Genomic DNA, 25,635 nt, shown 5'->3' with positions numbered 1-25,635 from the left:
GCGAATCTCCTTCTTGATCTTGGTAATTTTCTGAGAAGGAAGATGTAACATCGCATCCATCGTTCGTATCAGGAAACCTAGAAAAGTCATTTCCTGCTGAGGGATCAAATCTGATTTCTGGGCGTTGATGACAAATCCCAGAGATTGAAGCATAGATATGGTCACCTGAAGGTGTTGGAGGAGAAGATCCTTGGACTGATTCATAAGAAGAATTTCGTCCAAGTAAATTATTAGACGAAATCCCATGGTGCGGAGATGTTCCACCATGGGTCGTAGTAGTTTGGTAAAGCACCATGGTGCTGAGGAAAGACCAAAGGGGAGAGTACGAAATTCGTAAATCTGATCCCTCCAGAGAAACTGGAGGAATCGACAATGAGGAGGGTAAATTGGAACTGAAAGATAGGCATCCTTCAGGTCCAAACGTACCAACCAATCGTTCTGTAGAAGGAGATCCCTCAAAAGATGGATGCCTTCCATTTTGAAATGCCTGTAAAGTAGCCACTCGTTGAATGAGCAAAGATTGATGACCGGTCGGAAGCCCTTGTCCTTTTTCTCGACCAGAAAGATATTGCTGAGAAACCCGTTTGGATGAAGAGACAACTGTATAATGGCGCCTTTTTGCAACATAGCTTGAACCTCTAAGTCTATGAGGTCCTGTTCTGCGATTGAAAAAACCAGAGGACGAGGACGTGTTAGTTGAACGGGGGAACCGTAAAACTCTATGTGGAATCCCTGAACAGTTTGTAGAACCCAAGGATCTGATGTGAGGACCGACCAGGCTTGAAGAAACATAGCAATCCTTCCCGCCAGACGAGTAGGAGCCATGATGGAAACACTTACCGTTGAACCCTTTGGAGATGAACTGGTTGCCACCACGTCCTCGGCCTTGTCCTCTGCCTCCACGGGACGGATAGAAGGAACCTTGGCGTCCGTCATTCCATCCATTGTTCCTTCTTTGCTGAGCCCTATTGGGACCTTGTTGGAACTGGCGGCCGGAAGAGCGACCCCTGCCTCTGCTGGCCCCGCCAAAAACCTTCTTCGGGAACATCTTTTTCATTGAAGCTTGAGCCTTATCTAAGGCGGAAAAAGTCGCCACAAACTTCCCAAGTTCCTTGACGAAAGGATCACCAAATAAGGTACCTTGTGCAACTGAACCCGCTTCAGAAGAGGATAATTCGCCAAGTTTGGGATCGATTTTTAACAAGAGTGACCACCGACGTTCAGCAGAAAGAGCACAGTTGGCATTGCCAAGGAGGCAGACAGCCCTCTGTGCCCCACCCGCTACGTCCTCAACAGGTAGTGGCATACCCGACTCCTTGGAGCGTTGGGCAAGTTCAATGATCTTTGTTAGGGGGCCAACAACATCCAATAACTTGTCCTGACAAGCTTTCCAGGACCTATCTATCCCTTTCTTAGGGTCTTTGGCATACTTAGCGAAAAAAGTGCACAATTTTGGGTCAATCTCAGGAGTGGCCGCCACCCTATTAGGAAGGGACGGTCGTGGACACTCCGAGCGTAGGCGCAAACGCACATCCTGAGAGAGTGGCTGTCTAAGTTTAGCAGCTACATAGTCAGCTGTAGATTTTTCCGGAATCCACTCCGAAGAGCGGGGTCTGTAAATGGTACTAATATCTGACATATCCTCAGAGGATCCATCCTCATCATCATTAAAATAGTCATCCTCGTCTTCTACTCCCTCTAGGGGAAACCCTTCCTCCGGGTCAAGGTCTTGGGTGGAAGAACCACCAATATCTCCGGGTGAGTCATCCCCCGGAAGGGTGCGCTTCTAAGCGTGCGCGCTTCTAAGCGTGCGCGCTAGTAGCCCCGTGGCAGCGGGTCTACGCGCATCTGCTGGAGCGCGAGTACTTTATTTTAAAACCTTGGACTTACTTTGCTGACAACGAGCATTTTATCTGCCTCTTCACCCCTCTCCACCCTGCTGACTACGAGCAGCGTCAAACGCTTTTTAAATTCCTTTCAGTGGCCCTGCTGACTACTAGCCGCCACACTTACCCCGACAGCCTGCCTGAAGCCAGCAATCCTCCGTGGGCTGTCCGCTTAACGGCGACCCCCGGCGACTGCGGGCGCCATTTTGGGTTGGGTAGTCGGCCTGCAACATCTTAGCCACTCCCCCCTGATCCCATTACTATTTAGGATCCTCCTTGCCTTCGCACCAGCGATAGCTAGTAGCCCGGTGGCAGCGGGTCTACGTGCATCTGCTGGAGCGCGAGTACTTTATTTTAAAACCTTGGACTTACTTTGCTGACAACGAGCATTTTATCTGCCTCTTCACCCCTCCCCACCCTGCTGACTACGAGCAGCGTCAAACGCTTTTTAAATTCCTTTCAGTGGCCCTGCTGACTACTAGCCGCCACACTTACCCCGACAGCCTGCCTGAAGCCAGCAATCCTCCGTGGGCTGTCCGCTTAACGGCGACCCCCGGCGACTGCGGGCGCCATTTTGGGTTGGGTAGTCGGCCTGCAACATCTTAGCCACTCCCCCCTGATCCCATTACTATCTAGGATCCTCCTTGCCTTCGCACCAGCGATAGCTAGTAGCCCGGTGGCAGCGGGTCTACGCGCATCTGCTGGAGCGCGAGTACTTTATTTTAAAACCTTGGACTTACTTTGCTGACAACGAGCATTTTATCTGCCTCTTCACCCCTCCCCACCCTGCTGACTACGAGCAGCGTCAAACGCTTTTTAAATTCCTTTCAGTGGCCCTGCTGACTACTAGCCGCCACACTTACCCCGACAGCCTGCCTGAAGCCAGCAATCCACCGTGGGCTGTCCGCTTAACGGCGACCCCCGGCGACTGCGGGCGCCATTTTGGGTTGGGTAGTCGGCCTGCAACATCTTAGCCACTCCCCCCTGATCCCATTACTATTTAAATGGCCACCATGCGTCAGCGCAGCGGACGAGCGCAGCGGGCGCGACGTAGGCGCGCCGGAGTCGCGCCAGAGTTAAGCCCGTCTGCGCCCGTCCGCGGCTGGCCGGGGCCCGGGCCCGGTCGCTATGTCCTTTCACATATTAGGTACCCTTCGGCGACGATTCACTCTCTTTGGCACCCCCGTCCCCCGCCAACCCCAGTACTGGAACGCATTGCCTTACTGGGCCTATGCAATTCCTACCCTGTACCCCCGCGCCCCTGCACTTCAGCCCCACAGCCTCACCATATCTCCCCCACCCTTACCAGGCCGCCATCTAGGTCCGATAATATTTCCTTCTGCACCGCTGATAACCCTAAGTCCCGCACCTCTGCGATCCTCCTTAACACCAGGTCCGCGGTTGGGCATCAACTCGAGCTATTCCATCTGCTTGACTCACGCCAGCCTGACCTGTTATTCCTCACGGAAACATGGTTCAGGGACGACTCGCTACCCAGCCTGCTGTCCATACTGCCCCCCACTTACTCGGCCATTAGGAAGGATCGCTCCGGGGGGAGGACTGGGGGGGCGTGGCCCTGATCACTCGTGCGGACTTTCTTTTCCAAACTCTACCGTCCCCTGCGATCCCTGCTGTGGACTGCTTAGTAGTCCGCTCTATTTCTTTTGGGGTCCCATTAACTTGTGTACTCCTTTACCGCCCGCCCCAGCCCACTCCTGGCTTTTTACCCGCTATTGAGGACCTTCTGGCCACCCTTGTGGTGAACAACTCCGCTATTCTACTACTCGGAGACCTGAACTATTGGCCGAATGACCAAGCTGAAGATATAAGATCTAAGGAGTTTACGGCCTTGCTCACCAGCCTAAACTTCCTTCCTCAGCTTAGTATGGCCACCCACATCAAAGGCCACCAACTCGACCAAATTTGGTCCTTTAATATTCCTATGGACCTCCCAATCATCTCTCCGTGTTCCTGGTCAGATCACTCCCTCATCTCTTTCACTGCCGACCTCGCACGGCCGCCCAAACCCCCCTTGCCCAAAAACATCTGGGCCAGAAAGTGGGATAAGGCTGTCCTCCCTGCGGTCTGCTCCTCCCTTGCGGCAACCAGCCCGGAGCTCAATGACCTACCCCTCCCCACCCAGCTCTCTGCCATAAACAACTGGCTGCTAAAGGCGTGTAATTCCATCGTTCCCCTTAAGAGAGTGACCATTAAACGCGCCCATGCGGCCAACCGATGGTTTACTCCCGCTTTAAGGGACAAAAAGCTTGCGACTCGTAGAGCCGAACGCGCCTGGCGCCGTACCTATTGCCCTCTTCTCAAAGCCAACTACTGCTTGTCTTTGAAAGACTATAAACGCGACATACTAAAAGCCAAAATGAAGTACTTTTCTGGCAGAATCCTGACAGCTGAAAACCAACCAAAGGAGATTTTTACCACTGTCCACGAGCTTGCTGCTTCCGACAGGGTGACTCCTAAAATCCCCCCATCCCAAACCCTTTGTAATTCCCTTAATTCCTTTTTCTTCGAGAAGATTGCCCTCATTAAGGCCAACATCCCCCCCTCATCCCTGGCACCATCCGCTGCTCCCCTTACTCCCCCTACTCCCTTATTCACTCAGTTTCCTCCCCTCACTCGAGACTCCCTGCTTCCCCTCCTGGCCCGGATCAAATCGGGCTCCCCTCAGGACATTGGCCCTGCATTTGTTCTAAAAGAGCTCTTCTCTAACTGCTATTCTCCTCCTCTTACCTTTATCAATCACTCCCTCAGCACTGGCATTGTCCCCTTTGCCCACAAGTCGGCAGTCATCATCCCTATCTTGAAAAAGCGGGGGCTGATCCCTCTTTGCCCTCCAACTACCGCCCTATCTCCCTCCTTCCATACCTCGCAAAGGTCTCAGAGGCTCATATCACCAGGTCTCTGAGCTCCTTTGTAGAATCCACGGGCTGCCTCTCCGCCCGCCAGGCGGGTTTTCGCCCGCTGCACTCGACCGAGAAGGTAGTTGTGTCGGTGATGGACCAACTAAGGGAGGGCATTGATACTGGCCGACCACAGGCCTTAGTCCTGTTAGATCTGTCCGCCGCGTTCGACACGGTGGACCATGACATCTTGTTGACCCGTGTCCAAGCGGCGGGCATCGGGGGCACGGCCTTTGCCTGGCTCCGTTCCTTTTTGACGGACAGGGAGCAGGCTGTTCACCTTGCTAACTTCACGGCCCCTCTTAGGAGGGTGACCTGCGGAGTCCCACAAGGCTCTTCCCTGCCCCCCCTGTTATTTAATTTATATCACTCACCCCTCATTTTTTCTTTACAGCAGATGGAGGTCTCGGTGTTTAACAACGCCGATGACCTCCAACTTATTTTCAACCTTTCCTCCTCCCCCTCTTCGTCTTCCAATTTCCAGAAGGTTATGCTTTTTATCCAAGGGTGGATGAACTGCAACCACCTCAAATTAAACCCGGACAGGACCGAATTGGTCCTGACGGGGGGGTGGTTGCAGTCCCTGGTCCCCTTCCTTCTGGCCTCCTTCACTTGGCCCTCCCCTCCTTCCTGTCCCCAAAGTTAAAACTTTAGGCATCTTCATCAACCCCCTGCTCACCCTCCATACGCAGACCAGTTCAGTTGTGTCTGCCTGCTTTTTTTCCCTCCGGATTATCCGGAGGGTTTCCCGTTTCTTTTCTGCCGCTGCACTCAAACTCATTCTCATGGCCATGGTGCTCTCGCGCCTCGACTATGGGAATGTCATTTACAACGGTGCGCCGGCTTACCTGATCCGCCGACTCCAACTGATTCAAAATCAGGCGGCTCGCCTGATTTATGGGCTCCCCAGGTTCAACCACACGACCCCCTTGCTGCAGTCCCTTCACTGGCTTCCAGTGAGGGAGAGGGCCCTTTTTAAGCTGGGCTGCATCACCTATCAGGCTAGATCAGGGACCGCCCCCGTCTTCCTGTGCGAAGCCATCTCCCCCTATCTCCCTTCCAGAGAACTTCGTTCCACTCATCTGGCACTCTTGTCAATTCCACGCTTCAGGAAACAGAAGTCCGGGGGGGCCAGATTTGCAGTGCTGGCTCCATCCTTCTGGAACTCACTCCCATTTGCTCTTAGGTCGTCACCTTCCTATCTGGAATTTCGCAAGCAACTGAAGACCTTCTTGTTCTCCAGATCTGTAGCAGCCTAGCCCTCCTCTCCGTCTCCTCTGATCCATAGCTATCTAGCGCCATGAAACCGTTCCGGTAAAAGAGCGCTCTACAAATATTTTAAAATTCAAAATTCAAATTCTTATAGAAAGCGTCTGCAAGCTTGCTGATGCCTTCCAGGTGCCCCGCGTCACGCTTTTTGGCCGTGCGTGGAGGACAGCCGCGGGCCGTGGAGGGAGTTACGGTGGGGCAGGGAGGCGGGGAGGGGGCGGGGCAGGGTGGAAAGGGCTAAAAACCGGCACCTGGATAATTACAGGTAAGTAAACAATTTGATTAATAAAACGAATTTCGTAGGGCGCACTGCATCGCATTTTGCGATGCAGTGCGCGCTACGAAATTCGTTTTATTATTTAAATTGTTTACTTACCTGTAATTATCCAGGTGCCGGTTTTTAGCCCTTTCCACCCTGCCCCGCCCCCTCCCCGCCTCCCTGCCCCACCGTAACTCCCTCCACGGCCCGCGGCTGGTGGAGGAATAGAAATTACTCCACTGGGCCCAGCCCCACTGTCCCCCAAAACCCCTGTACCAGATTTAAAAACATGGGCGGACAGTTTATTAACACTGTCCTGCAGAGGGGCCAGAGCCTGGGCAATCGCTGAAGACAGGAGTCTGTCCACCTCTGCAGGAGGTGGTAATAAGGGCTGAAGAGGCTGTTCAGCATTGACAGCTGCAAGGTTTTGTTCCTGACGAGACTGCATTTGCGCAGAAGACTGGGTACCCATACACAAAGAAACACCCCAACTAAATATAAGGGGATATTTACCCACACAGGTACCCAAAAGGTTATAGAGATGAAAGAGAAACTGAAGAGATTCTCAATAAAAAATGAATGACTGACTGAAAAAATAATTTAATAAATAATTGAATTTTAAAACAGTCACAACCCAGGTCTTGCCGCTTAAAAGGCAGCGTCCGTGTGGGGAAACGAGGCTAGGATACTTAAAGTGAAGCGCAAAGCCTCTTCGGGTGCTTCGCCACAAGCGCGGTGAAAGCGCTGTGGAGAAAGCCGGTCTGTGTCTGAGGAGCCGACACACGACCGCGCACGCACGAAAACAAGACGCTCGGGCCAGAAGCCTACCGCGTCACAAGAGCAGCTCGAAGAGCAAATATACAAGAAATACAGCGAAACTAAGCTGTCACAATAAATTTGCTAATCTGCCACGCCAAGAATAAGTGAAGGGAAAAAAAACTGAGACTTATCTTGTCAAGGCAGCAATGGAGAAAGAGGGAGGACTACCGACGTGGGATACCTTTATGCTGTCGTATGAACTATGATTGGTTACTGTGTCTCCATGACTACCGCGGCCATGTTGGTTAGGGTAGTTTCATGGATGTTGTATATTTTTTTTTCTTTACTCTTATAACGTGCTGTCCGATAAAATGGAGAAAGGACAAGCAAAATCCTCGCCTCCGCTTCCTGACATAGAATCTCTCTGTCGGGGTGGCGGTCGGTCTCCCTGTCTAGTGCTTCGATGTCTGTCTGGAGCTTTAATCCCCTTCCCCTGTTAGTCGTGTGTTTATCTATGGGTTAATGCTCCGCCTGAATGAGGCTGGACGTCTGTCTAACCGGATATCTACAGATGGACCTCAGAATATCGGAAGGACAGCTCAGGCAGTGGAACACTCACTGCTGACAGCTGCGGTGATCTTTATAGTGACTACATGAAATCAACAATCCCATTGGATGCTGACAATGCCTCTCACTTACAGCACAGAGAGATGCAATGCTGTACTCGGGATTCATGTATTAATATGGGGGGGATCGATTTATGTCAGTCTGGGAGTGAATGTCTGTCTGTCTGAAGTATAAGTATGTCTATGTGGGGCTGAGGGTGGGGGGTGTTAAGGCATGCCCAGAGTTATGTACGCCTGCAAATACGGGAGATGGATGTCTGTCTGTCCGAAGTTATGTACGCCTGTCTGTACAAGGGGTGGCTGCTTGTCTATGAAGTTAGGTATATGCGCGCCTGCTTGTGAGGGAGTTGAAGATGCGCACAGAAACGTCTGCCTGTATAGGGGATTGAAGTGATGTTAATTATAGGCACAGCTACGGAAAATATGCAATATTCTGCATGACTATAGCCACCTCCCTTCCATATAATTCATCACTTGCCACATAATTCACTTGCCACATAATTCATCACTTGCCACATAATTCATCACTTCCTCTCAATTTGCAGATTTTAGCAAAAACAAACATTCGTTTGTATGTGAAATGGATCAGAAGTTACTACAGAAGCTGCCACTGGTGTTGCCACGCACCGATGACCCTCTGCAAATATGAACGGCTCTTCTCTCAGTTCGCGATTGCTGTACGTGGATGTCAAGCTGACCCCACTGAAGGGAAATCTTTGCCCAAATAGTGTTAACGAGTTCAAAAACAGGGGAAAGTGATCCTGTAATTAATGAGGGAGCCTACCCCTCATTATGACCGGAGTGAAGGTATCACCACCGCCGGCCCGATTCGGCGCAAAAACCGGAAGTTCGGGAGCGTCACGCCTGTGGTGGGGCGGGACTTCCACCTTCTGCGGGAAGCCCGCACCCACGGAGTGGCTGGCCTAGAAGAGCAGTGGTGTCGTGGGGCTCCCATGCCTGAGGGAGAGCCCCGCGGTGGCTGCAGAAGTAAGAAGCCCTGGGTCAAAAGTGGCGGCTGAGGCCGTCGATGCAAGTGCGGGGCTCCCATGAGTGAGGGAAGCCCCGCGTGTGCCAGGTAATGCGTGTGTGTGTGTACGCGTTCACAACTTGCTTGTCTAGGCTGCTGGGGGTGTGTGTGTGTGTGTGTGTGTGTGTGTGTCTGTGTGTGTGTGTGTGTGTGTGCGCGAGAGAGAGAGAGCATTACAATAATTCTAATGCAGGAGGCTGACTTGCCTCGGAAGTGGGACAGGAGATGTGCACAGCGCGTGGCTGTACGTGCGCGTACACCTGCGCAAATTGCCAAAAGCTCTGCGCATGCCCATCTCCTGTCCCACTTCCGAGGCAAGTCCCTAACAAGAGATCTCGCTGGCGACAGCGCTTTGCGCTACGTACGCCAGGCTCGACCTAAAAATATAGTTCGTAGTGAAAATAGAACCCTAATCTACTCAATAGCCAGAATAACAAGCAAAATGTCATAAGGGCTACTCAATCAGAGGCAGGAGTGAACATGTAAATATTCTAAATGCAGATCGACAAACAGACTAGTGAAGAGTCTGCTTTCTAAAGAAATCTGGAAGGAACTTGGCTCACTTCCCAAACAGTGAGCTTTTATGCATTTTTTGACCAAGAAAGCATATGGTCACTATGGTTTGACAAAGAAAGTTACACCCCTAGATCTAATAGTAAAATAGAAAACACATTGCATGGTATTAATAAGCTCTGCTCTACATCTGATGAATATGCTGAACTATGCCTTAAACAGAAAACAAATCACATTGAAAAATATATAAACAGCACCCCCTTGGGCCAAAGAAAGCAGCCTTCATTTGTATACAGTTTTAAAACCATTTCTCCAGGAATATAAGAAATACAAATTTTAATAAATGTTAAAGATCAAACAAGACCATTCAGCTAACTGAATGTCATATACTTAATACATTAGTGACTGTTATATCTGAGACTCTGGACGCACAGAACAGAGAAAGGAAGCACATTTTATTCTGCCTGCCGGGTGCACTGAAATGAAAACAGAGTAGACGAGTTAGCGCTCTTTGGCTAACTCTAGCATTTCCCCATGTTAAAACACAATGCAAACAATTCATTTATGTTTCATTAATATCAATCCAAATACAAAAAAGGTTAATTTTGGATTTCTCATCTACAATAGTAAATGGAATGGAGGAAGTGAGCAGCAGGCAGAGCCGCTGGTGTGAGCTTCTTACAGCTTAGGGTGGACCACAGTAAGTACGGAGGGCTCGAGGGTGGGTGGAGAGCTCTGCAGCTCCTGACGCTGCCCTCCCATCCGCCACCGTGTGCATGCTTTGTTTCAGACCTGCCAACTCACACGGTGGTGCCATCGTGTGCCACACGATTTTGACTCCCTTCACACGGTGACCCGGCGAGGAGCCGAAATCACAACCTAGCAGAGAAAAGGAGCTGGAAATCACTGCACAAAGTGGCATCCCAGCTTTTAATACTTTTGAGTGTGATTTATAAACTGTGTCTTGTACAAATCAGCCTACCTGGAAAACGATTTATCACAGCCTGGGAGCCTGCTGAATGCGAGCAGTGCCTCCCTTATCCCTGACAAAACGCCCTCTGGCCGCCGCCATTGACGGCGTGCAGCGAGGCCACGCCCCCTCTTTGACCACGCCCCCCCGCCCAGCTTAAAAAAAGGGCGCTGAACGCGAGCGCACTTGTATGACTGTCACTCCTGAGGCGGAAAGCCGGGAGGTGTAGCCTTGTATTTTACCGATTTTAAAGCTTTTAATACTTTTGAGTGTGATTTATAAACTGTGTCTTGTACAAATCAGCCTACCTGGAAAACGATTTATCACAGCCTGGGAGCCTGCTGAATGCGAGCAGTGCCTCCCTTATCCCTGACAAAACGCCCTCTGGCCGCCGCCATTGACGGCGTGCAGCGAGGCCACGCCCCCTATTTGGCCACGCCCCCGCCCTAAACGCACCATAAATGTGCCACTGGAGGAAGCGCAGCGGACGAGCGCAGCGGGAGCGCCGAAGGCGCGCCGAAGGCGCGCCTAAGGCAAGCCCGTCTGCGCCCGTCCGCGCCAGACCGAGCCCGAGTCCCAGGACCCCTGACCCAGCCACTCCCACACCCCTTAGGTATACCCGAGAAGCCCTCCTCAATATCAAGGACTCTTTCGCCATTCCTTGTTGCAGTACGATCCCTCTTAAGAATGGACAATCTTGCTGTCAAATCTGCCCCTACAGGTTGACACCTCGTCTCCCCCCAAAACCACGCTGGATCAAGATGGCCCTCCTTAACTGCAGATCACTCCTCAAACATCAAACGGAAATTAACATGATGCTGCTAAACTCGGAGTATGAGGTCCTCTTTCTAACTGAAACTTGGATCAACCCTAACTCAAACCCAGACATGGTGCAAGCCCTGCCTTCGGGCTATCTCATCAAACACCATGACAGACCCTCGGGAATCGGAGGTGGAATAGCGATTATTTATCGCGACTACCTAACCTGTCATCTTAAGGACAGCCCAATCCAGGACTGCGAAAACACTGTGTTCTCAATTCACCTTCCCCCTTCCACAACTTTATCAGGGATCCTGGTTTACCGTCCCCCAGGGCAGCAGAAACTTTTCTGCAATTCCCTCCTGGAATCAACCTCCTCTCTCTCATGCTTGCTCCCTAATTTTACGATCCTAGGAGATCTAAACCTCCATTTCGACGACCCCCTGGTGAACACTGCCACAGATTTAAAAAAAGACCTAGCCTACCTTGACCTCTGTCAATAGTCTGCCCACGCACTCCAAGGGCCACCTACTAGACCCAATTTTTACCAACATGGCGAGCCTAGCAGCGAGTACCCCCCTCCCGGTCCCCTGGTCAGACCACTTTGTGGTCCCGTTCAAGATGCTACTGCCATCTGAAGCACTGGCTAAAGCCCCTCCCCAAGAACCAGCCCGACCGTGGCATAAACTGGACATAACTTCTTGGACTCAAGCACTCATCTCTACTACCCCGAGTCTTGACCCAGACCCTTCCAGAGCCGACACCCAACTCTGCGGTTGGATCAATCAATCCCTCGATAACATCCTCCCAGTCAAACACCTCCCCAGGAAAAAGGGTACTCCCAAGTCCCCCTGGTACACGCAGGAACTGCGCCGACTGAGAAAACGATGTAAAAGGCTCGAACGCCTCTGGAGAAGAGATTGGGCTACCGAAAGCAAGAACGAGTACAGGACTGCCCTCAGACAATACAAAACCTGCATAAAAGATACTCAGGCTTCTTTTTTCGAGAATAAAATCTCAGCGGCTGCCAACTCGGCGAAAGAAACGTACCACATAGTTCGTCTCCTGACCAAAACCCCAGTCCCCCCTCCTATGCCAGATCCGTCTGGCACGAGATGTAATCAGCTAGCTGAGTTCTTCTCCACAAAAATCCTTAACATTCTTAACTCACTACCTCCTCCCATCTCCCCCATACCTCCCACCACCCCCGTCCCTGCTTCAAATTCCCCTTGCCTCCAAACCTTCGATCAGATTACCATCGAACTTTGCTTGTCCACGCTGCAGTCAGTCAAGAGTGGGGCTCCTTCTGACCCAGCCCCTACGAGCAAACTCAAACTGGTTGCTCCTACGATTGTCCCGCCCATCACCACTCTCATCAACACCTCACTGGCACTGGGCATAGTCCCAGACAACTGGAAAAAAGCCACAGTCAGGGCACTTTTAAAAAACACCTCACCTTGATCCCCTGGATCCTTCAAACTTCAGACCCATCTCCCTCCTCCCCGCCATCAGCAAGGTTGCAGAGCGCATCGTCAACCACCAACTGTCTCTCTTCTTAGAGTCCAACAAACCTTTGCGCCCCTCTCAGACGGGGTTCAGACCAGGACAGGGAACAGACACGGCCCTTCTCGCCGTGGTCGAGGAGGCAAGAACCATCATAGATCGAGGAGGATCAGTGGCAGTGATCCTCCTCGATCTGAGTGCCGCCTTCGATACGGTGGACCATGCGATCCTCATCCATCGGCTCAGCATGGTAGGTGTGTCCGGTACTGCCCTGTCCTGGATCAAGTCCTTCCTGGAAGGGAGAACATTCCAAGTGTCTGATGGCACGGTCCAGTCAAAAGCACTCCCGCTTCAGTGTGGGGTTCCCCAGGGCTCATCCCTGAGCCCTACACTTTTTAACATATACATGTCCCCGCTAGAAGACATCACATCACCATTCGGCATAAAAACAGTTATGTATGCCGATGACACACAACTAGTGGTGTCCGTCAACCAATCAAAAAAATGCCTAGACAATCTAGCAGCCTGCCTGGAAAAAATCTTCCAGTGGATGTGCGATTCTCGCCTGAAACTAAACGGGGAGAAGTCCGAGATCCTCTTCCTAGGCAACCCCCGCAATTTACCGGCATCCCTCAACTGGCCAGACTGCATGGGCCCTTCTCCCACTCCCAAAACAGAAGTTAAGAGTCTTGGCATCTGGCTAGACCAAGACCTTAACTTCAAATCTCAGGCCAGGAAAACTGCAGGTACCTGCATTGGCCTCATCAAAACAGCGAGGAAGGTCCTCCATCTACTCCCTCTCCAATCTAGGAAGCTGCTTATGCAGGGCCTAGTAAACTCCAGATTGGACTATGGGAACGCCCTCTACTTGGGAGCCCCCGCCTCGGTCATCCATAGACTACAATGTGCCCAAAACGCGGCGGCCAGAATCCTAACTGGGACCGAGTCAAAATGCTCTGCAAAACCGGCCCTCAAAAGCCTGCACTGGCTTCCAGTGCAACAAAGGATCATCTTTAAGACCCTCTGCATCTCACACAAGATAATGCACGGCAGAGGTCCACCGGTACTGAGCACTTTCGTCAAACCCCATCAGTCCAATAGGCAACTGAGATCAGACGCCCTCTCCCTGGCCAGTATCCCCAGAATCCACAAGACCCGTTCTGGAGGAAGATTGTTCTCCTACAACGCCCCAAAGCTATGGAATTCCCTGCCAATCTCCCTCCGTAGAGAACCCAACCTACTGGCCTTCCGAAGACAACTCAAAACATGGCTCTTCCCTTAGCTTTCCCCCCTCTGGATACACAGGTCGAGCAACAGCGCTGGGACGCCCTAGGGTAGCTACTCGCTTTATAAATCCGCTTCCAAATTCCAAATTCCAAATTCTTAAGAAGCTCTGAACAGCCAATGTCCCTTAAGGGGTGTGAAACACCTCAAGAATTCAGCGATAGCCCCCGGGACCGTCTGTAGTTTTTGTTTTGTTTTTTGGGTTCTTTAGGTTGTGGGGTCAAGGTGAGTGAGTGTCAGAGGGCCTCTAGGGTAGCAGTGGGCAGGGGGCTATTCCCCTCCAAGGCCCTGCAGCCTCATCTCACAGTGAAATAAGTTTATAGGGTGGCAAGGTGTGGTGCTTCCAAAAGCGTCACACACATTTCACAGTGAGTTCTTCTTGTAATCGGCACGCGCACAGAGAAGCTGTGTGACAGAACCCTGAAAGAGGAACAACATGAAGAAAAGAACGCCAGTTGTCGCATCTCTAGCCTCATCTCCCCGCACGTCTGTCTCCGTGCGCGCTCTGTGTTGTACCCCGGCGTGGGCAGGAGGAGGTGTTGCAGCTTGGAGACAAATGGAAAACAACACTCTGCCGCCTCGCAGGGCTGAGGCAGAGCAGCGAGTGATATAACTGGTGCAGCTGTAAACCAGTCCCAGGCACATAATTACCATTACTGCACATCCAAGCACAGACAGCGCGCAGGCGGTGATTCAAATTGTGCATTTCTGGATGTGCTTTGACAAACGCTGTCATGACTGCTCGTACCTTAACAAGTGGATTTAAGTACACTGATGGAAGCGCTTTCTGTGGACTTCTGTCATGTCTGGCGCTCATCCCGGGCTGGTGAAAGGGGCCTGACTTCACCGCAGGATTGGCTTTATGCGCAGCAGGGCAGGCTGTGGCGCGCTGCCCTGCAGCAGTCACCTCGCTGCTTAATTAGAGGAGTGTGGTGTGGAGACCAGGCCTGCTCGGTTAATCTGCTCCTGTCTGCTGAGGCTACCGACGAGATCTACTGTACTGTAGCGTTTATTTATATAGCGCTTCATAGCAGGCTGTGGGAGGACAAAGCGCATTTTTGGGTAGGCTACATCATGGAAGAGTGCATGGTGGGTAGTGCTGAGATTGTAACAGTATGTGGGAAGTGTTTTGGTGTTGTGCATGAGTGATCAGAGAGGTGCCCTTGCCTTGGGCTGCAGCGCCTAGCAGAGTGATGGATGAAGAGTAGGAGGTAGAGGCACAAATTATAACTCTTATTAGAGGGCTAAAGCATGAAGGCAGCTACACAGCAACAGCAGTCTACCCAGGGGGTGTGTATAGATATGTCTATATATATGCCACACACGATCACCTTCACACAAGGAAACCCAGGGACACAGCGGGGTAAGAGATGGGAAGCCTTTAATCACCAAAAACAACCAGCATGATGCATTTCGGCCATTACGCCTTCTTCGGATGCTGCAATGTTTACAGGTATCTCCTCCTCCCTCCTATGTAATTGCCAGGGCGCTCCCATTGGTAGGAGCTCAGCCTATACTGCCGCCTGGGAATGCTGTAGCATTATGAACAACTACAGCTCCCAACATGCACTGGAAACAGTCCTTGTGGCAGCTGGATACAGAACTTGTCACGCTGAGTTTTTGCCACGCATAGGAGGGGCCGTGTTGCGGCTGGTGACCCTGTTTTCAATGTCGGTGTACAAGGCTCCCTTGTGTCCCCAACGTCCAAAGCCCCAAAAAACTGGACCACGGCTGGGCCGTGACGCAGGAGTGACTCAACCCGCCTCCCTGTAAAGTTACAGGCTGCTACTGACAGCAGCCACTTGCTCGGCCCGTTCCTTGAGGCGGTCCTGGGATTATATCACTACTGTGATGAAAGACCAAGTTGCCAACGAAGATCCAGGACACTTGCTTGGACGGGTCCCAGTATCGCGCTGCTGGCAAGCGCGAAAATATGCCACACACAATCACCTTCACACAAGGAAACCCAGGGACACAGCGGGGTACAGATGGGAAGCCTTTAATCACCTAAAACAACCAGCATGATGCATTTCGGCCATTACGCCTTCTTCGGATGCTGTAATGTTTACAGGTATCTCCTCCTCCCTCCTATGTAATTGCCAGGGCGCTCCCATTGGTAGGAGCTCAGCCTATCCTGCCACCTGGGAATGCTGTAGCATTATGAACAACTACAGCTCCCAACATGCACTGGAAACAGTCCTTGTGGCAGCTGGATACAAAACTTGTCACGCTGAGTTTTTGCCACGCATAGGAGGGGCCGTGTTGCGGCTGGTGACCCTGTTTTCAATGTCATTGTACAAGGCTCCCTTGTGTCCCGAACGTCCAAAGCCCCAAAAGACTAGAACATGGCTGGGCCGTGACGCGGGAGTGACTCAACCGGCCTCCCTGTAAAGTTACAGGCTGCAACTAACAGCGGCCACTTGCTCGGCCCGTTCCTTGAGGCGGCCCTGGGATTATATCACTACCGTGATGAAAGACCAAGTTGCCAAAGAAGATCCAGGACACTTGCTTGGACGGGTCCCTGTATCGCGCTGCTGGCAAGCGCGAAAATATGCCACACACGATCACCTTCACACAAGGAAACCCAGGGACACAGCGGGGTACAGATGGGAAGCCTTTAATCACCAAAAGCAACCAGCATGATGCATTTCGGCCATTACGCGTTCTTCGGATGCTGCAATGTTTACAGGTATCTCCTCCTCCCTCCTATGTAATTGCCAGGGCGCTCACATTGGTAGGAGCTCAGCCTATCCTGCCGCCTGGGAATGCTGTAGCATTATGAACAACTACAGCTCCCAACATGCACTGGAAACAGTCCTTGTGGCAGCTGGATACAGAACTTGTCACGCTGAGTTTTTGCCACGCATAGGAGGGGCCGTGTTGCGGCTGGTGACCCTGTTTTCAATGTCGGTGTACAAGGCTCCCTTGTGTCCCCAACGTCCAAAGCCCCAAAAAACTGGACCACGGCTGGGCCGTGACGCAGGAGTGACTCAACCCGCCTCCCTGTAAAGTTACAGGCTGCTACTGACAGCAGCCACTTGCTCGGCCCGTTCCTTGAGGCGGTCCTGGGATTATATCACTACTGTGATGAAAGACCAAGTTGCCAACGAAGATCCAGGACACTTGCTTGGACGGGTCCCAGTATCGCGCTGCTGGCAAGCGCGAAAATATGCCACACACAATCACCTTCACACAAGGAAACCCAGGGACACAGCGGGGTACAGATGGGAAGCCTTTAATCACCTAAAACAACCAGCATGATGCATTTCGGCCATTACGCCTTCTTCGGATGCTGTAATGTTTACAGGTATCTCCTCCTCCCTCCTATGTAATTGCCAGGGCGCTCCCATTGGTAGGAGCTCAGCCTATCCTGCCACCTGGGAATGCTGTAGCATTATGAACAACTACAGCTCCCAACATGCACTGGAAACAGTCCTTGTGGCAGCTGGATACAAAACTTGTCACGCTGAGTTTTTGCCACGCATAGGAGGGGCCGTGTTGCGGCTGGTGACCCTGTTTTCAATGTCATTGTACAAGGCTCCCTTGTGTCCCGAACGTCCAAAGCCCCAAAAGACTAGAACATGGCTGGGCCGTGACGCGGGAGTGACTCAACCGGCCTCCCTGTAAAGTTACAGGCTGCAACTAACAGCGGCCACTTGCTCGGCCCGTTCCTTGAGGCGGCCCTGGGATTATATCACTACCGTGATGAAAGACCAAGTTGCCAAAGAAGATCCAGGACACTTGCTTGGACGGGTCCCTGTATCGCGCTGCTGGCAAGCGCGAAAATATGCCACACACGATCACCTTCACACAAGGAAACCCAGGGACACAGCGGGGTACAGATGGGAAGCCTTTAATCACCAAAAGCAACCAGCATGATGCATTTCGGCCATTACGCGTTCTTCGGATGCTGCAATGTTTACAGGTATCTCCTCCTCCCTCCTATGTAATTGCCAGGGCGCTCACATTGGTAGGAGCTCAGCCTATCCTGCCGCCTGGGAATGCTGTAGCATTATGAACAACTACAGCTCCCAACATGCACTGGAAACAGTCCTTGTGGCAGCTGGATGCAGAACTTGTCACGCTGAGTTTTTGCCACGCATAGGAGGGGCCGTGTTGCGGCTGGTGACCCCATTTTCAATGTCGGTGTACAAGGCTCCCTTGTGTCCCCAACGTCCAAAGCCCCAAAAGACTGGAACACGGCTGGGCCGTGACGCGGGAGTGACTCAACCCGCCTCCCTGTAAAGTTACAGGCTGCCACTGACAGCGGCCACTTGCTCGGCCCGTTCCTTGAGGCGGTCCTGGGATTATATCACTATCGTGATGAAAGACCAAGTTGCCAACGAAGATCCAGGACACTTGCTTGGACGGGTCCCTGTATCGCGCTGCTGGCAAGCGCGAAAATATGCCACACACGATCACCTTCACACAAGGAAACCCAGGGACACAGCGGGGTACAGATGGGAAGCCTTTAATCACCAAAAACAACCAGCATGATGCATTTCGGCCATTACGCCTTCTTCGGATGCTGCAATGTTTACAGGTATCTCCTCCTCCCTCCTATGTAATTGCCAGGGCGCTCCCATTGGTAGGAGCTCAGCCTATCCTGCCGCCTGGGAATGCTGTAGCATTATGAACAACTACAGCTCCCAACATGCACTGGAAACAGTCCTTGTGGCAGCTGGATACAGAACTTGTCACGCTGAGTTTTTGCCACGCATAGGAGGGGCCGTGTTGCGTGTATGTCTATATATATGTATCTCAAAACGGACGGGGTTAAAGAAGGTTCAGTAATCTCTGTGGCAATACGAGCCGGGCAAAGATGTCAAATTAGTACAATGATGCCAAATAGGGCAGAGATGGAAGTTTATGGCATCAGCAGGTACCATGCTCCTTTTTAATGGCAGAGGAAACTGCTGGGAAAATATACCTCCTGAGCCAGGAAAGAAGTGGAAGATAAATCAAGGTTGGCAACCTGAGTAGAAACAACACCATTTTTAGCCCCTTCGCTGCGGGGTGTTTTCCCCCTGCTGTGCGGGGGAGGGGGACCGCGCGCGGCGCCGCTGTGCTTGTGACGAGCTCGGCTCGTCATGAGGCACAGTGCAGCTGCACTCATGATGAGCAGAGCTCGTCACAGCCACACCCGTTTTGGAAGGTTCAGCACAGCGGGGAAATTATTATCCCCGCGTGTGAACGTTCCAACGGTCATGACGAGCTCAGCTCGTCATGAGTGCAGCTCAACCGTGCCTCATTACGAGCTGAGCTCATCATGAGCATGGAAGAGGTTAAAGGCCCAATTTCTTCTAATCCTGCGGGCCAAATGAAGCCAACATTTTGAACAGATTTTGCATTCCAAGCCACACTGATTCTGTCAAATTCAGATGAGCAATGTTGGAGATGGCCCTTCTTAGGAGATTTCCCTAAGACGTATTGCTGATTCTCTTTGTATGGCCTTAGGACTCTGGGCACTTTCCCACTGTAATGTAGTGTGAAAGCGCACGCACCCTTCCTACACATGCTAGGAAGTGGTGCTTATCTGATCAGTTTAGATGTGCTACCATTGTCATTAATAGCTTAGAAATGCCACTTCTAGAATTCTATAAGGTGTTGTGTGCCTTTTAGTTTGACTCCAATCCACACTTGAGGCGGGGGGAGCCTATCTGTGCATTCCCCAGAGACAGCCATAAACATTGGGTATGCAACTGGAACAGACGCCTGCCATTTGAGAATTTAGCTGGACAGATTGGGGGGAGAGTTTTTGACCCTTGACCTCTGGGAAGCCAGATCATGACCCCACTAAAGATTAGGAGCTGCATCCCAGGGCCTCATTGAAGACAGGACTGACATTTTGGGGAGACATCTTTGGTTCAAAGGGGAATCCTTTGAAACACCCCTACTTCAAAGACACACTACAGTATAACTACTGGTGCCATACTTCAGCAGGGTAGAGATACGCTTGTGGGGACAGGGTACCAGACATCCTGGCTTATGTGGTGCACACTGCCAGAGGAATCTGTTGTGCACAAAGAGAAGACTCCCATTGGAAGGGACCGTGCACCCTACCTGAATAGAGGCTGGCTTGCGCCAACTGCTTGCTGCTGTATGCTTCCCTGAACTGTGCTCTCCAAGGGCTTGTTGTCCTGCCCCCTGTTCTTTATGTAGGACTCACGGACAATAAAGACCTCCTGTGAGGGGCCTACATCATCTATGTGTTTCCCCTGGAAATCGGTGATCTCACAAGTGCCTACTTTGTCTGCGAGATCCAGACAGCAGTGCAAGGAACTAAGTATTCTTCCTGGAGACCGAATTGTCTTGTGCGGGGCTCCCAAACCATGCTTGCATCTAAGGAATTTTGCCCCTGCATTGTGGTGCATCAGCAGGCCCAAGAGTCTCAGTGGTGAGCAGATTCATGGGTTGCGGGACCCAGCGTGGGCTGCCTCAGGCAGTACAACTGAACTTGTGACTGTGTGTGTGGAACCGGTTTGTCTGGTGTGACTCGTATCATCATGCACCAGATGTGGTGCCTCATTCCAGGGAGGTACAGTGAACCTAACTGTGGGTTGATTGGCACTGGATTGTCTGGTGCAACTTGGATAATTTAGCACCAGATGTTATGCCTCATTCTGGAGAGGCACTGCGAACCCGACCACGGGTTGATTGGAACCGGATTGTCTGATGCGACTCGGATCTTCACCTACCAGTCATTGTGCCTTATTCCGAGGAGGTACGGTGAACCCAACTGTGGGTTGAGTGTAACCGTATTGTCTGGTGCAGCTCGGATCATCACGCACCAGATGTTGTGCCTCATTTCCAGGGAGATACAGCAAACCCACTTTTGGTTCATTGTGACCGGATTGTCTGGTGCAATTCGTATCAAGGTACACCAGACATTGTGTATCACATCCCGTGGGATGCGGGGACAGCTGCTCCCACCATTCACTGAGTGTTCAGTCTTGCCTTCAGCGCAGCAAACCAACTGTCCTCTCCCCACTTGCCGACAACTTTGTGTTTCCAGGTAGTATCACCCTGATCGGGCCTGGGTGGTGAGACTAAGTAACTGGGCAGAGGAACACTTTCGAGAGCAATCAGAAACAGGTTGGGAGACTGACTGAGCCCCCTGTGCTTCGCAGTACTGAGCTAGTGCCGGAAGGTGTATTGAGGGACCTCTTGATTGAACCGGGACATCCTCTAGCCAATTTCTGCTCAGCATGAAGTGGCGGAACTTCCCGAGTGGTGGCCAATCCCCTGTTTGTCAACTATTGCCTGGTTACCATGAGAGCAACTCTAGCCTATTCCCTGAGGCTCCTGACTAACTGTGATCCCGGTCTTAATCTGGTATAGTGAGGGGTGTTTTTTAAAATTCTAACATGTGTTTAGAGTAATGGGGGGTAACTGAGAAGTAAGGGATGGATTGAGCCTTGGGGTCTGCATTCATATTATCAACTGACCTGCCGGATATCATTTGCTGCATGTTACGGTGCAGAGTGCATGTGTATGCGAGTGTGCTTCATACGGACTTGCCGATATCCTTCGCACTACGTTAGGGTGCTGTGTGAGTGCAGGGGAGTGTGCTGCATGAGAATAGGCTGCTAATAGTTGCACCGCACAGTGGTGTTGTTTTACTTGGTTATTTAATTACCTAACCAATACTCCATCTTGACACTGGTTCGACTCATGCAGCCTTGGCCCAGGGTGCTGCTGAGATGTGTTATAAATTCTTGTGTGTACACATTCCTGATATCATTGTGACCTGGGGTGCACCCAAAAATGTGTGAATTTGAAGTGTGTTATTTGCCAAGGTGGGCCCAGTTCTGACAACGTATCACACCGCATAAAAGTGCTGGAGTACAATAGGATTCTTCCGAAGTGTTACAGATGTAATTTTAACACTTTTGGGCCTAGCACTGCTAGTAATATTTCCGAGTGTGATTTATGCCCAGAGATACCCGATGTTAATATTGTGTTAATTAATGTGTGTGTTAAATAAAATATTTAATTACGTACACCACGTATGTAATCTCTTTTGTGATGCTCAGTTTATTTAGTGTGTGAGAGGACTGCACCAATGCTTTACACATTGCCTCTGTGATAAGCCTGACTGCTCAGTGCCAAGCTACCCAAGGGTGATTGTAGGTTATTGTGAGTCTAATAACCTGCTAGGGCACCACCTCAGCCAAACAGAAAGTACCAGTTCCAACAAGCAAGTTCAGCGAGAGGTGAGAGATGAAACGCTTTAGGGGTTGCTGCGCTGACAGCACAAAAACACATCAGATTGCCCGTGCTATTCTATGGCCCTCGCACTTCCATGTGAGCCCAATACTTGTTCTTAGATCCTTGCTCTTTGTAGTTTCAGTGGTGAGACATTCTACTGCCCTTCTAGAATGTCCTGCCAGCCAATTTGCAATTTTCGATTTTTGTTGTAGCAATTCCTATGACCAGATAGGATTACTTTTACCAAATAAACTGCATAGCCAGATGCCTTCTGAGGGGGTTACGGTCAGGGGCATATATTCTCCACAAGCTTAACACTTGAAAATGTTTTACACAAAAAAGATTTAAACGAATCACAATAAATCAAGCTATATATGTATGTAAGTTCAACTCCAGTGCCCTGACTCCCACACAACACTGCCAGAGTATCAGAATGCAACTCTACCTCAACTCTACCACAATAAAACTGTACAGTAGCACCATCTTTTCCAGTACTGTGACTCCCACATAGCTCTGCAAGAGCACTTAAGTTTACCTCTACAACACCCCCTCCTGTTCTAGTAATGTGACTCCCACACAGCTCTGGAAATGCATCTGAACCCTGCCCTGCACCATTGCATTTCTAGTTCAGATGCTCACAAACACAGCTCTCTCAGAGCACTTTATTCCAGTTCACCAGCAGTCCCGGTTATCTCAGTGCTGGGACTCACACAGAGATCTTCCAGTGCCCCTCAGTCCACCCCCACAGCACTCTCTGATGTTACAGTGCTAGGATTCATACACATTTTGGAATGAGAGAAACCGCATGGACCTTTCTGAAACTTTGTACGTAACCATCAGGCAGCATCTGTCAGTGGCAGTTCCAGCTGCATTCTTTCTACTTTTGAGTGGGTGGTCTTCCTAACTGCTTTACGGGTGCTTGTAAACTGGCAGAGCCTATTGTCTCCCATGCACACACACACACACACACACACATACATGTGTATACACACACTGAATGAACAGACCAGATTGGTGCTATTGTGCTGTTCAAGCTAAGTCTGAGTGGTCAACTCCGCTCCGCTCCGTTCGCGGAGTTTGCAGAGTTATCCGCTCTCCATGTTACAAGGAACTCACTTAGTGCTCAAAAATTCCGCTTCACAGAGCAACGTTTTTTCCTCGCTCGCATTCGTCAACATCAGGTCGCGAGCTCGAGCATGGAAAATCAACCTCCCGGCAAGATTTCTCAACGTGGTTGGGCAGATTTCTCATTGCGAGTGGTCGTGCATGCTTGCTACCCCTCAAGTTGAGAAACCGTCCATTCACGTTGAGAAGTAAAAATCTACTCGAGCGGCAGAATGGAAGCAGCACCCACATGCACTGTGCATGGTGCAGTTTGTGATGATTGCACAGTGCGGACAACCAGCTGGCACTGAAAATCACAGTGAACTGCATTTATATAACGCACTTCGCTGCTCGCGGAGCTCCGCGTAGCGCGTCAGTTTTTTTGCACTTTGCGGAGTTCCACCCAGGCTTAGCTCAAGCCTGGATGTGGGTGGTCCCCCAGTGTTTAACCACGTTGTCTGGCACCCATGTGATACGGTTACTCAATCCTCATAGAAGCTATAGCTTGACCTGTGTAAATGCTTTATAAGGAGTCTTGTGTGCTTTTGAGGAGACACAATATTCCTCATGCACTCATTCTTTATATACCTATTCTTTTGTAGCATTTTGCTCCACATTTAATCTAGTTAACACTCCAAACTTTTTATTTCATTTAACAACTTCATATCTTTATATTTTCTTTTTACAAAATCAATTGAATTGAATTGGGTTGAATCAGAAAATGATGGGTACATACATCCAGAAACCCCTTCAACTCTTTATATAATTAAGAGGGAATGAACATGAAAAAAACACTGCAGTACAAAAGGGGGTGGTGATGGACGGAGCATCTGAACCAATCAAACACTCACACCCAGTCAACAGATCTGGGTTTGATCCATCACCGTTCTTTAGCCCACTCTGCCACCCCAGTTCAGACATGGCCATATGCAAATCAGTCTGACCCAGTGCCTCATGGGAACAGTCCAGCCCAAACTGCCAAGCCATGCCTTCCCTGGACCGGATTCAAGCTTCCTAGGACCGGTTTCTGGCATTACAGCCGTCTTCAGTCAGGCTTGCTTGAATCCAGTGGCAAAGTGAGCAAGGGACTCACGTCTGAGCATACCCTGCCAAACTTATGGCGAACCAAGCGGTACAAAAGGGGGTGGTGATGGACGGAGCATCTGAACCAATCAAACACTCACACCCAGTCAATAGATCTGGGTTTTATCCATCACCGTTCTTTAGCCCACTCTGCCACCCCAGTTCAGACATGTCCATATGCAAATCGGTCTGACTCTGTGCCTCTTGGGAACAGTCCAGCCCGAACTGCCAAGCCATGCCTTCCCTGGACCGGATTCAAGCTTACTAGGACCCGTTTCTGGCATTGCAGCCGTCTTCAGAAAGGCTTGCTTGAATCCAGTGGCAAAGTGAGCAAGTGACTCACGTCTGAGCATACCCTGCCAAACTTAAGGCGAACAAAGCAGTACAAAAGGGGGTGGTGATGGACGGAGCATCGGAACCAATCAAACACTCACACCCAGTCAACAGATCTGGGTTTGATCCATCACCGTTCTTTAGCCCACTCTGCCACCCCAGTTAAGACATGGCCATATGCAAATCAGTCTGACCCTGTGCCTCATGGGAACAGTTTAGCCCGAACTGCCAAGCCATGCCTTTCCTAGACTGGATTCAAGCTTCATAGAACCAGTTTCTGGCATTACAGCCGTCTTCAGCCAGGCTTGCTTGAATCCAGGGGCAAAGTGAGCAAGGGACTCACGTCTGAGCATACCCTGCCCAACTTATGGCAAACAAAGCGGTACAAAAGGGGGTGGTGATGGACGGAGCATCTGAACCAATCAAACACTCACACCCAGTCAACAGATCTGGGTTTGATCCATCACCGTTCTTTAGCCCACTCTGCCACCCCAGTTCAGACATGGCCATATGCAAATCAGTCTGACCCTGTGCCTCATGGGAACAGTCCAGCCCGAACTGCCAAGCCATGCCTTCCCTGGACCGGATTCAAGCTTCCTAGGACTGGTTTCTGGCATTACAGCCGTCTTCAGCCAGGCTTGGTTGAATCCAGTGGCAAAGTGAGCAAGGGACTCTCGTCTGAGCATACTCTGCCAAACTTATGGCGAACAAAGCGGTACAAAAGGTGGTGGTGATGGGCGGAGCATCTGAACAAATCAAACACTCACACCCAGTAAACAGATCTGGGTATGATCCATCACCGTTCTTTAGCCCACTCTGCCACCCCAGTTCAGACTTGGCCATATGCAAATCAGTCCGACCCTGTGCCTCATGGGAACAGTCCAGCCCGAACTGCCAAGCCATGCCTTCCCTGGACCGGATTCAAGCTAACTAGGACCCGTTTCTGGCATTGCAGCCGTCTTCAGCCAGGCTTGCTTGAATCCAGTGGCAAAGTGAGCAAGGGACTCACGTCTGAACATACCCTGCCAAACTTAAGGCGAACAAAGCGGTACAAAAGGGGGTGGTGATGGACGGAGCATCTGAACCAATCAAACACTCACACCCAGTCAACAGATCTGGGTTTGATCCATC

The 25,635-nt window shown here is 50.9% G+C and overlaps 1 pseudogene; it reads left to right on the top strand.

Moving 5' to 3' along the window:
• Positions 1-293: 293 nt before the first annotated feature.
• The window catches only part of LOC144752754 (homeobox protein Hox-A3-like), a 120,935-nt pseudogene continuing 95,593 nt past the window's right edge, over positions 294-25,635 (top strand).

The sequence above is a fragment of the Lissotriton helveticus genome, chromosome 5_1 (genome assembly GCF_964261635.1).
Source record: "Lissotriton helveticus chromosome 5_1, aLisHel1.1, whole genome shotgun sequence".
NCBI lineage: Eukaryota > Metazoa > Chordata > Amphibia > Caudata > Salamandridae > Lissotriton > Lissotriton helveticus.
Note: the sequence above shows the minus strand (reverse complement) of the source record. Positions and strands in the feature narration are given on the sequence as shown.